This window comes from Alexandromys fortis, unplaced genomic scaffold (assembly GCF_014885135.2).
Source record: "Alexandromys fortis isolate MF-2015 unplaced genomic scaffold, M_Fortis_MF-2015_v1.1 scaffold_144, whole genome shotgun sequence".
Classification (NCBI taxonomy): domain Eukaryota; kingdom Metazoa; phylum Chordata; class Mammalia; order Rodentia; family Cricetidae; genus Alexandromys; species Alexandromys fortis.
Genome location: NW_026068021.1, coordinates 558,321 through 574,650, shown reverse-complemented (window position 1 = coordinate 574,650; position 16,330 = coordinate 558,321).

Sequence of the window (16,330 nt, the reverse complement as noted above, 5' to 3'; positions counted from 1 at the left end):
ATATACCTCTCTCTCTCTCTCTCTCTCTCTCTCTCTCTCTCTCTCTCTCTGTGTGTGTGTGTGTGTGTGTGTGTGTGTGTGTGTGTGTGTATTTCTGGAAATAGCCTGAGCCCCTTTGTTCTGTTGTGTTGGGAGAGCCTAGGATGCAGTCCTGAAAGACTAAGTTTTAACTGAAAGAGTCATTCATATAAGGAAAAGTTCCCAGGGACAGTGATTTCCAGACCCAGGGAAAAGGTCACAGACAGGGACCTATGTTTTTTTTTCTTTTTTAATATTTATTTTAGGAAACTGGAGAGATGGCTCAGTGGTTACAAGGACTGGTTGTTCTCACAGAGGACGTGAGTCAGATTCCTAACACCCACATGGTGGGTCACAGCTATCAGTAACTCCATCTCAAGGTGTCTGGTGCCCTCTTCTGCCCTCTGCAGACACCTCACATACATAGGGCATACACTTAAATGCAGGTAAAACATCCACTTAAAAGTTGAAAAACTGCATAGGATATGTATATATTTATATGAGTGCAGTACCCATGGAGGCCAGAAGAGGGCATTGGATTCCCCAGGAGCTGGAACTTCAGGCAGCTGGGATTCACCCCATGTGGATGCTAGGAACCAAACTTGGGTCTTCTGAAAAGGCAATCAGAACTCTCAAGCACTGAGCCATCCTTCCAGCCCCAGGACCTGCTCTCTTAAAGGAGCTTCACAGAGAGACTAGATAGACGGCTCAGCCATTAAGGATGCTTAAGAGCTTAAGAGTGCTTCATACAGACACAAGGGCGAGAGCCTGGATCCCGGCACTCATGTAAGAAGCCAGACTTGTAACCCAGCACCAAAGGCGGGACAGACAGGAGGAGCACTGGGCCTTGTTAGAGTTTGGATCCCGGCACTCACTAACAAGTCAGGCCTGTATCCCCAGCACTAAAGGTGGGACAGAGAGATGAGGAGCACTGGGCCTTCTTGACTCCCAGCCCTGATGCAGAGCGTAAGCTCCAGGTTTAAGGAGAGACCGTGCCTCAAAGGGTTAAGGTGGAGAACAATAGAAGAAAACAGCGATGTTTTCCTCATCTTCATGTTCAGGAACAGGTGTGTGTGAGCATGTGCGCGCGCACACACACACGTGCGTACTCCACACTCACAAATACACACAAAAGAGCCTCTCAAAACAGGGCAGGCAAGGCTGATGAGATGGGGAGTGAAGGCAACGTTGCCAAGCCTGGTGACCCGCGGTCAATCCCTGATAACATGGTGGAAGGAGAGAAATGTCTCCAGCAAGCTGTCCTCTGACCTACCTCTACATTTGCACTGAGACACGGGTGCACACACACACACACACACACACACAACTATAAATAAGTGTACAAAAAGGGAAAGAAAGGAGGGAAGGGTGGAGGGAGGGAAGGAAGAAAGAAAGAGGAAGTCCTACATCTCACATAAATAGTGAAATTCTTCTTCAAGCACCAGTCCAACAGAGCTTTCTGAGTGCCCACTGTAAGCCAAGGTCACAGTCAGGAGCTCTGGAACTAGAGTGTTGTGTGATGCCTTANGGAAAGAAAGGAGGGAAGGGTGGAGGGAGGGAAGGAAGAAAGAAAGAGGAAGTCCTACATCTCACATAAATGGTGAAATTCTTCTTCAAGCACCGGTCCAACAGAGCTTTCTGAGTGCCCACTGTAAGCCAAGGTCACAGTCAGGAGCTCTGGAACTAGAGTGTTGTGTGATGCCTTATTTATTTATTTATTTATGCCTTTTTGAGAGGCCCGCCACCCAGCTCCTAAATATATCATACATACAGAGGCTTATTATTACTTATGAATGCCTGGCCTTAGCTTGGCTTGTTTCTTGCCAACTTTTCTTAACTTATGTTAACCCGTCTACCTTTTTCCTCTGGGTTCTTATCTTTCTCTATTTCTGCATACCTTTCTTTCCTTCTGCCCCATGGGTGGCCAGCCCCTGATATCCTCTTCTCCTTGCTCTCTTGCTCCTCCTTCTCTTCTCCCAGAGTTCTCCTTCTATTTATAGTCTCTGCCTGCCAGCCCCACCTATTCCTTCTCCTGCCTTGCTATTGACTGTTCGTCTCTTTATTAGGACCATCAGGTGTTTTAGACAGGCACAGTAACACAGCTTCACAGAGTTAAACAAATGCAGCTTAAACAAAACTCACACACCTGAAAATAATATTCCCCAACACTCTAGAGAGCCAGAATGGATCTGCCCTCCTGGGCCTCTTAGTCTAATGAACTCTGCAGCTCTTACAGATTATTATGTATATGTAGAATATCACAGTCATTCAGCTTCTGGTGGGAAATGTGGACTTTGAATCAGCAGTATATTTTAAGTGAACAAGAACCTCTACTGTTTGAAGGTTTTATTTATTTATTTATTTATTTTGTTTTTTTTTAACAGGTTCAGGCTGAAAAGGTAACTCAGTTATCTTTGCTGCTCTTACAGTTTACCTAAGAGGGCAGCTCACAAAGCTCTAAAACTTTAGTAGAGCCATTTCCCTCTTCTGGCCTCTATGGGCACTGCACTCATGTGCATAGACACATGCATACACACAAACAGAAAACCTTTGTTTTTCCTTTTTTTTTTTTTGAGACTGAATTCCTCTATGTAGCAGCTCTGACTGTCCTGGAACTTGCTCTGTAGACCAGGCTGGCCTCAAACTCACAGAGATCCCCCTGCCTCTACTTCCCTAGTGCAGGAATTACAGGTGTGTGGCACCTCCACCTGGCAAGAAAATAAATCTTAAATAAAAAGAAAGAAACAAGGTTTCCTTATGAAGCCAGAGCTGGCCTCAAATTTACTTTGTAGCCTAGGCTGGTCCAAAACTTACTCTGTATCTCAAACTGGCCTTGACCTTGGGTCCTCCTGCTGTGGCCTTCCAAGTGCTGGGAGTCCAGGTGTCCAGCACACCTGGGATGAGACAAATGTTTGCTCTTTTTAGATTGTCTTTATTTTATTCCATTTTGTTTGTTTATGGAGGCTTTGTGACGTGTTTCACACTTGGAGGCCAGAGGACAACTTTTGGTTGTCCCCACATCCGCAGCATGAGAGTCCAGGGGAGTCAAACTCAGTGCCCTTCCTCAGCACAGAAATAAAAGATGTGGTGGATATAAGAAAAGAAAGATGTTGACAGCCAGGCAGTGGTGGCGCACAACTTTAATCCCAACTCTCAGTGGGTAAAAGCAGGTGGATCTCTGAGTTTGAGGCCAGCCTGGTCTACAGAGATAGTTCCAGGATAGCCAAGGCTATACGCATACACATACACACACACCCTTGTCTCAAAAAGGAAAAACAGTTGAAATGGAAACCCAAGTACTAACAACCTGTAGGACAAATTCTGGGCACAAAAGGTGTGGATCCATTTCATCCAGTGCTGCTTGGGTTTGTTTCTGTTGGGGACAAGACCTGGCTATGTAGTCCAGGCTGGTCTGGAAGTCAGCATGTAGCAGAGGATGACTTTGAACCCCTGATCTTCCTGCCTCTGTCTCCCCAGCAGTGAGAATTCCAGGCTCGTCTTGTTTTTATATTACAGACAATAAATCTGGTCATGCAGGTTCTCCCTTCTTTGTCTGGGCTCAGAACTGTCCTGAGACATTAGCTTTGTGCTAATTGTATCCATAGATTAATTCTAATGTTTCCAGTCATTAGTTACAAGTTATCCAATTTCCTTCTACTAAATCTACTTTTATTTTGTTGTGTGCCTAGGTCTGAGTAAATTACCAGAAGCCGTGTGTGTGTGTGTGTGTGTGTGTGTGTGTGTGTGTGTGTGTGTGTAGCTTAGCTGAACTCAGACACTGTGACATAACATCAAAGTCAGACTGTGGGAACCTCTTAATGAACAAATGACCCAGTTTCTTAAATAAATTGAAACAGGGGGAATAGAAAATGGAAGAGAAATAGACTCAAAGGGATTAAGAGAATGTTGTTCCTCCGTAGCTGGGAATGTCACAGCTTGCAGCCAGCGGGGAGAACAGTCCAGTTATTTCTTTAATGCTAAGCATATACTTTGCATGTAACCTAGCCATCCCACCCCTGAGGAGTCTGCTAGAGAGAAACAAAAACACATGTGGAAGGCTCCACAGCGTGACTCACAAAACCAATGTTGGAAAGCAATCCATGTGTCTGTCTATCAGCAGTGGGTGGATGGTTTAGAAATCTGTGGGAAGTCAGGGAGATGGTTCAAGGGCTAAGAGCATTCGTGTAAGCCAGCGGGGTCTACGCCTGATGCTTGGAACCTAGCTAACAAGCCCAGTGAGGCAGTGTGCAACCCCAGCACTCCTGAGCCGAGCCGAGGGGCAGAGACAGGAGAATCGCTGGAAGCTCCTGGGCCGGATAACCTGGAGCATCCCTTGCAGCAGCAGGGGGAAGCTGTGGAAGCACCATCTTCTGGACGTGCCTGCTGCGCTCGCAAACTCAAAACCAGCTGTGGTTTCTTGCACAAGATCTGAGCAAGGCGGGAGAAGGGCTCACGAGGTTCATTCTTCCCTCAGGGGCTATTGGCAGTTAGTGGTGGCTGGGGCTGGGTTGGGGTGCTGGTGGTGGTGGCCATATTCGTCTGTGGAGTAGCCATGATAAGTTGTCCTTGCTGAAGCGACTACCCGCACCCCCCGCCAGCCCCTGCTTATGTCAGCGATCCTACTTAAATGCAATGAGCCAAGATGAAAATCAGCAAGTAGAAACAGAAGACAGCAATCTGGGGAGATGGAAGTGTTTACTTGGGGGGGGGTGTCAATGAGAGGTGAGGTTAAAGTGCATTCTATATGTCAGAAACTGTGAAGAGGACCAATTTTTAAATGTGTGGACTATTAGCCCAGTAGTCTCAGGTAATGATGGATTAATTGCTATCATGTGCAACATGAAGGAGTCCCAAAACGTGTTCTTAGAAAGCAGCCAATAGGGACTTGGGAAATGGCTCAGTGGGCAAAGTGCTGCCCCACAAACGTGAGGACCTGAGTTTGATCCCCAGCGCCCATGTCAAAGCCAGGCAAGATGGCACACATCTGTAACCCAGTGTTGGGGTGGGGGTGGAGGCAGGTACATCCCAGGGACTCTCTGGCTGGTTGGTCTAGATGATCAGTGAGCTCCTGGTTCAGCCAGAGAGAGAGATATTGTTTCAAATGAAATGGGGCGGGGACTGGGGAGATGGCTGGGCCTCTAAGAACATGTACTGCTCTTGCAGAGGACACCTGTCTTTCTCCCTTATGTGGGTTGTGGGGAAGGAATTCAGGTCATGAGGCTTGCACAGCAAGTGCCTGTACCCACTGAGCCATCTTGGTGGCCCTCTTGCATACATGTGTGTTCCTGACAGGTGTGAAGACCACAGATTAGTATGGAGTATCTTCCTCGCCTCCTCACTCTGCCTCGCTGTTTGTTTGTTGATACACAGTTGCTCTCTGAGCCCCCATCTGACAAGGATGCTGGCCAGTGAACTCCAGGGATCCGCCAGCCCCTTCCTCTGAGTGCTGGGTACAGACACACACCACACATACCTGGCTTTCCTGTGAATGTTGGGAGTCTGAACTCTGGTCCTTAGGGGTGCATGGCAAGCTCTTATCCGACGGAGCCATCCTAGTCCCTACTCCTTTGGTTTGTTATTTGTTTGAGACAAGGTCTCACAGAGCACAGTCTGGCCTTGGATTGGCTGTGTAGCTAAAGGAAACCTCGAATTCTGGATGCCCCTGCCTTCACATCTTCAGTGTTAACATTACAGGCTTGAGCCGCCTCACCCAGCTCTTTTGTGTCTTTTAAATGTTCCCACCACTAAAGGCTTTAAGGGATGAAGTTGAAAGTCTTAGAAACGAAGACAAAAGACACACTGACAGAGCTCCCCACAGGTCACCAAGGGAATCTAGTCAGAACAAGGCTGTAGCCAGCCTTTATTTTTGCCTGCTCAGCAGCCCCTTCTCCTTCAGCTAACAGCAACCAGACTTTGCTTTGAGGTCGGGCCAGCCCTCTGTGTGTAGCCCGGAGGAGCTGCGTGCCAAGGTGCCGGTCCACTTTCCACCTTTGTAGGGGTCTGGGCCCGGAACCTCCACTGAGACAAGCGGCCTCTCTCCCCTGGAGACTGATGCAAGGGACGGAAACCTCAGAACTGATTAATCCCAGAAGGGCCTCCGCTGCCAGCTCTGGGAATTGCTGCTCCAAATCTCACAGCAAACCTGGCTCCTGCCTCTTCCAGAGCCTGGATGTTGGCTCTTCTGTTCTGTGACTATCCAGTATCAGGCCAATGAATTCCCTTTTTGTTTAGGTTGGCTGCTTTTGATTTCCACGGCTCAAAACCAAAGTGCCCTTCAGCCGCCCGCAGTTCCCTGTTTCCTTCTCTGTCTAGGACTCCCTGAGCCCCTAGGAACTCAGAACCCCTGGGGGCATTCACATGACCACAGGGAGGCTGGGGGTGTGGCTTGGTTGGTAGAGCACTTGCTTAGCCTGCATGCATCCCAGAGTTCAGGCCTCAGCACCTACCCATCAGGCATGCCGACAGAGGCAGAGGCTTGCAAGCCCAGCACTCAGGGAGGTGGAGACAGGAAGATCATCCTCAAACTCAAAGCCGGGCCCCGGGCTACACAAAACCCTGCCAAAAAAAGAAAAGAAGGTGGCTGGAGAGATGGCTCAGAGGAATAGAGCACTGGCTGCTCTTCCAGAGGTCCTGAGTTCAATTCCCAGCAACCACATGGTGGCTCACAACCATCTGTAATAAGATCTGGTGCCCTCTTCTGTACTGCAGGATACATGAAGGAAGAAACCTACATACATAATAAATAAAAATCTTAAAAAAAAAGAAAAGAGTATAGTAGAATAGAATAGAAAGAAAAAATCAAAACACAGAATAAAATGGTCACAGATCAATCTGATTCTCCCAAAAGTGGTGGGAACATACACCAGGGAGGAAGCAGTAGTCGCCTCTTAGGCCCCACTGTGATAAAACACAAACCAAGAGTGAACAAGACAGATGCATGGATCAGTGCAGAGAACTCTCATTGATTTATACCAGGACTGTCCATTTCAGAGAAAGGTTGGACTGCAGAGATGGCTCAGTGGTTAAGAACACTGCCTGCTCTTCTGGAAGCCCTGAGTTCAATTCCCAGCACCCACAGGGTGGCTCACAAACATCTGTAACTACAGTTCCAGGGGATCCAGTGCCCTCTTCTGGCCTCAGCAGGCACTGCACACACATAGTATAGACACACATGCAGGTAAAACATCCATAGGTGCTTAAAGGGGGCGCGGGGGGGGGGGGGGGGGGGGGGGAAGGCAGTTTAAAAGAAACAGGTCGACAGGCTGAGATAGTGAGATGGGTAAAGGACATTGTCGCCAAGCTTGATGGTCTGAGTTTGAGCCCTGGGATCCACATGGCGGAAGGAGTCTTCTGCTTTCCACATGTGATGTCATGGCACATGGATGCTCACACAAAAATAAACAAATGAATAAATGTATATTTAAAAACAAACAGCAGAACTTTCTCACTTAAAACAGTAGGATTCTACCGCATGGTAGTGGCCCATGCCCTCTGCAAGCGGATCTCTGTGAGTTCGAGGCCAGCCTGGTCTACAGAGCGAGTTCCAGGACAGGTTCCACAGCTACACAGAGAAACCCTGTCCCAGACAAAAACAAGCAAACAAGAATATAGGGTCTTAAGAGATGGGTCAGTTGACCAGTTAAGAGCAGTGCCTGGTCTTCCAGAGGACCTGAGTTCAAGTCTCAGCACTCACATGGCAGCTCACACCTGTCTGTAAATCCAGTTCCAGAAAATCTGACCCCCTCACACAGACAGACATTCATGCAGTGAAAACATCGATGCACATAGAAATAAATAGATCTTAGGGCAGTGATCACAGTGGGATGCCACTGACATTTTCATCTTATTCTTTACTTTTTTCTTATTTTAGTTTTTTATTTGGTTATTTTTGGTGTGTGTGTGCGCGCGCGTATGGTATGAGTTTATACACCCACATACATACTAGAATCCACAGAGGTTTCAGATCTCCTCAAACTGCGGATGGACTTCTAGTGTTTGCTCCCCAAACTCCCAGCTAAGCAGCCCTGGCAGCCAGTCTACAGCTAGGCCCTTCCCACTGCACCACTGTGCTTATGGGACTTGCACCAACCCGGGCAATACAGTGTTCTTCACTTCTCCATCTAAGCGGAGTACAGGCTTACTCGGGTTGCTTTCGCTGTTGCCACCAGTAGCATGAGTCTGGGTGCTGAGAGAATGCTTGGAACATGGACCCTGTGTGAATTGACTCCCCTCCTAACATCCATGTCCTCCCGTAATGAGTTGGGCTAGCCTCCAGAACCACTATGGTACCATAAGTCATGGCAGAGTCCAATTTCTTCATGTCCCTCCTTTCCCTGAGATAGGGTCTTGCTCTTTAGTCCAAAGCTATCCTGAAACTTACTATGTATCTCGTGGATGACCTTCTGGCTTCAGCATCTCAAGGGCATTTTAAGATGACAGGCACAAACCACTATGCTCAGTACAGAATCTGACTTCTGAGGCTATGTCATAAAATACCTGTACCCCTTTCTTTCTCTGTCTCTCTGTCTATCTCTATCTTTCTCTGTCTCTCCTGTCTCTCTCTCTTTCTCTTTCAGGTATATATATGAACATGTGTGTGTGTGTGTGTGTGTGTGTGTGTGTGATATGTATATAGGTATATGGTTGTGTACAAGGGTAGGCACACATGTGGCAAGGCATAATTGTGGAGGTCAGGGGACAACCTAGGGTGCTGGTCCTCACCTTTCACCTTGTCTGAGACAAAGTCTCTCTGTTGTCCACTGATGAGAACCACAGGATGACTGGTCGTCAGATGTCTTGGGAGGCTCCTGTCTCACCTCCTATCTTGCTATACCAGCACTGGGGTTACAGATGCACTCTACCAGATCTGGCTTTATGGGTATTCTGGGGATTTGAACTCGGGTCCTCACACTTGTGTGGCAAACACTTTACCCACTGAGCCATTTTCTACAGTCTCCCCCTTCACTCTTGCTTGCATCTCTCACTCCAGAGTCAGCAGCTGGCTGCCACAGCGAAGCTCAATAGGGCATGTGGAGAGATCACATGCCCCCTGCAAAAAAATAACACAGCCTGCAGACAGAGCCTCCAGGTTCAGGTAAATTTCAGAAGTGAAGCGCCCTGGCCAACATGTTAATTCAACTCATTGCCAGACCCACCTAACGAGGTCATTCCTGAATTCCTGACCCCAGGGACAGTGAAATGAAAAATGTTTACTGCCTAAGAATTTTGGAGCCAGCCAGGTGGTGGTGGTGGTACACGCCTTTAATCCCAGTACGGGAGGCAGAGGAAGGAAGATCTCTGTGAATTCAGGGCCAGCCTGGTCTACAGAGCGAGTTCCAGGGCCAGAGCTGTAACACAGAAAAAATCCTGCCTTGAAAACAAAACAAAACAACACAAAATTGTGGGGTAGCTGAATGGGGTGGCTCATGCTTCTAATCCTAGCACTTGGGAGGTGGAGGCAGGAGGAGTGGACTTAAGGACAGTCATGGCTCCATGAGACATGAAGAAAGGGAAGGAAAGGGAAGAGGAGGATGGGAAGGGAGGGAAGAACGTTTGTTTTTTCTTAGACCCACTGTGTAGCCTTGACTGGTCTGAGCTAACTATGTAGATCAAGTTGACGTCAAACTTACAGAGATCCACCTGCCTCTGCCTCCTGAGTGATTGGATTAAAGGCGTGTGTTACCATGCCTGGCAAGCTCGGTGTGGTGACCCGTACCTACTCCCCCACCACAACAAGCATAGGCAGGTGTGTTGAGAGTTTCAGGCTAGCCTAGGCTACAGATCAAGACCCAAACTCAAAAAGAAAAGAGGGCTGGGCTGGAGAAATGGCTCAGTGGTTAAGAACAGGAACTGCTCTTAGCAGGGGATGCAAGTTCAGGTCCTAGCACCCATATCAGATGGCTCACAACAGCCTGTGACTACAGCTCCAGGATATCCAGTGCCAAGGGCACATGCATAAACGTGCCCATGCGCGCACGCGCGCGCGCGCACACACACACACACACACACACACACACACAGGCTGGGAGAGGGAAAAGGAGAGGAAGATTCTGAAGCTTTGCGTGGTATGGAGGGGTTGAGGCAGGAAGATTGAGATTTTGAAGCCAAAAAAGCAGAAGAAAGGGAAAAAATAATTTTGACGATAACTGTCACACAAAACATTGACACACCATTCTCTCTCGTCCTCTGAGTCCCAAAGTATTCCGGCAAGGGTGTTTTCCCCTCACGCCTCAGTTTGAACACACACCCCAAGCTGCTGGAGTCAGACATTGCTTCTCTTAAGTCAGTGTTCAGGAATTCACTTGCCTTCCGCATTCAGGGTAACTTTAAAGGAAAACAAGTGAGCCACAGTGTGGAAGCAAGCCGAGTAGAAGGATTTCCAGGTTGTTTGCTTGGGTAAGGTGTGTTTTTGTGTGGGGTTATTCTGTGTCTCACACACACGGGGGAGTTGCCCATACACTCGGGGGACACATGCACACACACTCGGGGGGGGGGGGAAACATGTACATACACACAGGGTCGCACATGCACACACATAGGGGCAAACATGCACACACACTCAGGAGGATATGTGCATACACACGGGGCACACATGTGCACACACACACTTGGGGACACACATGCACACACTTGGGGGCACACATGCACACACAGGGGACACATGCACACACACAGGGGACACATGCACACACAGGGGCACACACAAGGGGGGCACATGCACACACACAGGGGACACAGGCACACAAGGGGCACACATGCACACATACAGGAGGACACATGCACACACACACTTGGGGGGACACACACACAGGGGTGCACATGCACACACATACACAGGGGCACACACACAGGCATACACACACTCAGGGGTCACATGCACACACACAGGGGCACACACAAGGGGGGCACATGTACACACACAGGGGCACACACAAGGGGGGGCACATGCACACACTTTGGCCTCTGCTTTTTGCAGTTAACTCACTAGTCTGTCCTTTTCAGAAATGATAACCTTCTGGTTTTTGCGTGATGTGACATCCTAGGGTTCTCCCTGAACAGTCAGGAAGTAATACCGTACATGCCAGAAGGTTCTGAAAAGGGCATAATAACAGCAGGACATGACATCTAGCAGACGGGAAAAGGAGGGGGTCAACAAGAAGGCTGAAGCATTGGCCTCAGCTCCCCATGCCTTCTAGGGTGAGAGTATTAAGTGGCAGATAAACATGGAGGATTCAAGCAGAGGGTGCAGCCCAGGGTCAGGGTGTTTTGTCCAGCATGCACAGGGCTCTGAGTCCCATCCCTAGCAACACACACACACAAACACACGCACACGCACACACACACACACACATACACACACACATACACACACGTAGACAGAGATTGCTCACTCATTTTCTGGCTGTTCAGATCAGAATAATCACACAGAAACTATATTAATTACAACACTACTTGTCCTATTAGCTTAGGCTTCTTGTTAACTAACTCTTACATCTTAAATTAACCCATTTCTATTAATCTGTATATCGGCACAAGGCTATGGCTTACTGGTAAAGATTTGGCATCTGTCACCTTCAACAGCTATATGGCATCTCTCTGACTCTGCCTACTTTCTCTCTATATCTCTGTTCAGATTTCCCACCTGACTTTACTCTACTAAGCCATCGTCCAAAAAACTTCTTTAATAACCAATGGTAATAAAACACATTCATAGAATATAGAGGGGAATCCCACATCCCATGCACACATGGAAAATTGATAAAGCTGGGTATGGTGGTACATGCATATAATTCTAGCACTTAGAGGCTGGGGCAGGAGGATGGTGAACTCCAGGCCATGCAGGGCTACCCTCAAAGAGGCAACAATTGAGGCTGGGAAGATGGTTCCATGGATAAACGTCTGCCTCACAAGTGTGAGGACCAGAGTTCAGGTCCTCAGAAGCCGTATCTGTAATCCCAGCACTTAGGAGGTATCGCATCACTAAGTGTCTTGCCCCAGGAAGTCTTGAACAGATCACTAATCACACCAGACAGGGTACTGACAACAGATCAAAGAAACCCTTTCACCCAAGTGTGGGTGAGAGATGGGTCCTTCACGGGAGCCTGGGTGAGGGGGTTCTCACAGAAACATGGGTCCTCATAAGTGTCTGGGTGGCTCAGGCAGCTGCGTCACGGAAGGCCCACCCCAGCCCACCCCTGGGCTCCCAATGCCAGCTGCAGGTAGCTACACCACAGAAGTGCGTCCTCTTTCCCAGGGAATACTCATTGCTTATGTAACGTCTGTCAAGGAAGGGTGGTGCTGGGGAGTCTGGTCCCACTCCTGTGAGTTTTGTGAGTCTCCCCACTGCCCTCCACAAGGGAATGCTTCATTCTGAAGAAAACAGCTTTGCAATCCAGAGACGGGAGGGCCCTGAGCTCCGGGCCAACCTACCAGATGCAGACAAAGAGTAAGGAAGAGAACCAGCTGTGGTGGGACACGCCTTTAAACCCAGCACTCAGAAGGCAGAAGCAGAGGCAAGCAGATCTCTGTGAGCTCGAAGCCAGCCTGATCTACATAGTGAGCTCTAGACCAGCCAAGGCTACACAGTGAGACCCTGTCTCAAAAGAAGGGGCAGGGGAGATGGATGTGATTCAGTGTGTAGCGTGCTTGCCATCACACACAAACTACCGATTTGATTCCCCAGCACCATGTAAGTTGTATGGCGGGCATGCTTGCCAGCTCAGCACTTAGGAGGCAAGAGGATCAGAGCTTCAGGGCTATCCTTGGCTACATAGCAAACTGGAGCCTAGCCTGGGCTATACAAGATTTTACTTCAAAAATAAAATAAAGAAAAGGAATAAAAGAGGAGTATAGAGAGTAAAGGAGGAAAAGGGGGACACATGGAAGGAGGGGGGGCCGCACAGTCCTAGGGGACTCTCTGCAATGACAGACGCCTCTTGTGTCCTGACCACGAGGCCACTCGTCCCAGGTTTCTACTGGACCTTTGAAGTGGGGCTCATGTTGTGGAAAAACGGAATTGTATTCTGTTTTAATTACAATGGCATTTTAAGCTGTGCTTTGTGGCTAGCGAAATCTGAACTTGATAGCATAGCTAAGCCTTGTCAATACAAACATTTCAGATCCTTAAAAAAATATGTTAAGTGAAGGTGAGATGTAAGTAAAGTTGTTTGTGTGTGTGAGAGAGTTTTTTCTTTGTTTGCTGTTCCTCTTACTTATCTTCCCCCACCCCCTCTCTCTTCTTTCTTCCAGACAGGATTTCATGTGGCTAAAACTGTCCTTCAGCTCCTGATCCTCCAGCCTCCACTCCCCCCCCCACACACACACACTCACCACCACACCTGGTTTATGTTATTCTGGGGGAGGAACTCAGGATTTCACGCGTCTGGCATGATCTCTCTACCCACTGAGTCACATCCTCAGTCCCGGGAAAATTCCTTGTTGTGCAAAGCTCTGTGGGGGAGGGAGGAGGAGGAGAGGTAGTGCCAGGCGGGACTTGAACTCGGGACCTTGTGCATCCCTGGCAAATGCTCTACCACAAAGCTACATCTCCATCCCAGTTCTCTTCTTAATGACTATCCAAAGACATATAATTGCCATCATGATGTCTCTCTACTCCACCTGCCAGCTCCTAAGTCACTTTGTGGTCAGCTTGTCCCCAGACCTCCAGCTGCTCCCCATCACTCCTTTATGTCTCTATTGTTTTGCTTCTACCAGGAGGTCACAGAACCACACGGGGTGCCCGTGGAACTCATCCATGTAGTTCTGTGAGCCCATATTTGCCAAAGAATATTCCTTTGCATAATAGGTGTTATACTTTGGTAATTCACTCCCCTTTTCAGATGCGGTTGGGTTCTTCCTGTTTGGGGTGATTATGAATTAATAGTAATTGTAATTATAAATTAATAGTAATTGTAATTTGCCTTCAGCTTGTTATGTTAACTTTAGTTTTCTTCCTTTTTCTTTCCTTTTCTTTTCTTTTCATACTGTGACAGAACCCAGACAGAGCAAGTAATCCACCGTGAAGCCACGCCCTCAGCCCCTCGCTAGGGGATTCTAGCCAAGTGCTCCACCACCCACCCACATTTTTTTACCTTTTTCGCTTGTTTGCTTGAGACAAGGTTTTCCTGTGTCACTCTGCCTGAAACTCACACTGTAGACCAGGCTGGCCTTGAACTAGGAGATCTGCCTGCCTCTGCCTCCCAAGGGCTGGGATGCCACTACCATTGGGCTACCTCTTTTAATTTTGTAAGACAGATTTTGGCTAAGTGATTCAGGCTGCCCTTGAGTTTGCTATCCTGCTTCAGCCTCTTACATGACTCCAGGCCTCCCTCACCAGACCTGGCTTCAGTACACATTTTGTTTGAATGCTGTTTTTGTGTATGCACGCATGTGTGTGTGTGTGTGTGTGTGTGTGTGTGTGTGCGTGTGTGGTATATGGCCATATGTGTGAAAGAATGTATGCCTGTAAACACACAGAGGCCAGAGACAGATGCTGGGCATCCTGCTCTGTCCCTCTCCGCCTTATTCCCTGAGGCAGGGTCTCTCACTGAACCTGGGGCTGCACTGGAGCCATCAATCCCCACGCATCTTCCTACCTCTGCCCTGGCAGCACTGGGGTTATGGGTGTAAGCAGAGCCACACCCCAATTTTTTTGCTGAGTACTTGGGATTCAAATTCAGGTCTTCGGGATTGCACAGAAAACATTCTTATTCATTGTCTCCTCAGTCTTCGGCTGTAGTTATAAGAAACTGCCAAGAAGCTCACAACTGTCTGTGTAACTCCAGTTCCGGGGGATCTGGCACCCTCACACAGAAACACAGGCAGGCGAGACACCAGTGTACATAAAATAAATAGAAGTCTTAAAAAAATAAAATAAAACCTGCCAAGCTGTTTTCAAAGCGGTACTGCCCCTGTGCATTGCATCAGCAACGTGGGAGAGTTCCAGTTACTCCACATTCTCGTCATCTATGAGTGATGTCGGTTTTGTGGGCTTGGAAAGCAGTGTGGAGAGATGTGGAGTAATAGCCATTGTGATTTTAATTGACCTCATAATGACCTTTAGTAATTTTGTATAGATTTTACTTATTTTTAAATTTTATGTTTGTGAGCCGTTTGTCTCTATATCTGTGCACCATGCACATGCAATGTCTGTGGAGGCCAGAAGATGGCATCAGACCCTCCGGGACTGGAGTTACACATGGTTGTAAGCCCCTTTGTGGGTGCTGGAAATTGAATCCAGGTCTTTTGGAGAAATAGCCAATGCCCTTAATCACTGAACCAGCCTTTGAATCTTTTCAGATGATTTAATTTTGTTATTATACTTATTTCTTTTGAAAATGTGTGTGTGTGTTTCCTGTGTGCATGCAGGTGCACATGCCATAGCACACATGTGGAGCTCAGAGGACAATTTTTCAGGAGTCAGTTCTCACCTTCCAGCTTGGGAAGGAAATTTTTCTATTGTTTCTTCTGCTTCCTGGCTACTATGAGAGCTGCTAGCCAGCTTTCCTGTCTCTGCCTCCCATCTCACTAGGAATGCCTGGTTTAAAGGCACACACTCCCACACCAGGTTTTTTTTAATGTGGCCCCTAGGGGTCACACCCAGGTGGCCAGGCTTGCACAGCAAGTGCTTTTACCTGCTCCCTCACGGGCCTGCTTGCTACCCAAATATCTTCCTCAAAGACAAGCCTGCTCATATTCTTTGCCTTTTTATTATTTTTTTTTTTTGATGATTTCTCTAGCTGTTTTACTACCTCTGACCCAGCCTTAAACAACTCCCTGGGCTGGGGAAGCATAGGACAGTTGGTAGAGTCCTTGTTTAACACCCACAAAATCCTGGATTCCAGCCCTTGCACCTCAGGAACTGTGTGTGGCACTTGCGTGCTTGCAATCCAAGCACTGAGGAGGTGGATGTGAGGTGGGATGGGGTGGGGGTGGGGGACTGGGGGATCAAGACTTCAGGGTCCTTCTTGGCTACATACTGGGTTTGAAGCCAGCCTGGGCTACACGATATCCTATCTCAAAGAAGTGTAAGTAACTAACTAATAATATCTGCCAATTCACTACAGATTTCTTGTGGCTGGCTCTGTGGCTAGAGTTAGGTCCACTTCTTCCAGCTCCTGCTGTGAGCTCTGAAGGTAAGGTGCTGGGTATTGTGGGGGCTCTTTTGTTGGCAGCAGGCTTTTTCTCTTTTCTTTATAGAGTACTTGCTTTGTCTGACAGCTTAAGCAGGTCCTCTAGACCCAAAGGGATCCAGAGAAGAATTCAGCTTCCCACATTTTCATTGTTCAAGGGCCCTTTTTAAAGATGGGCTCTT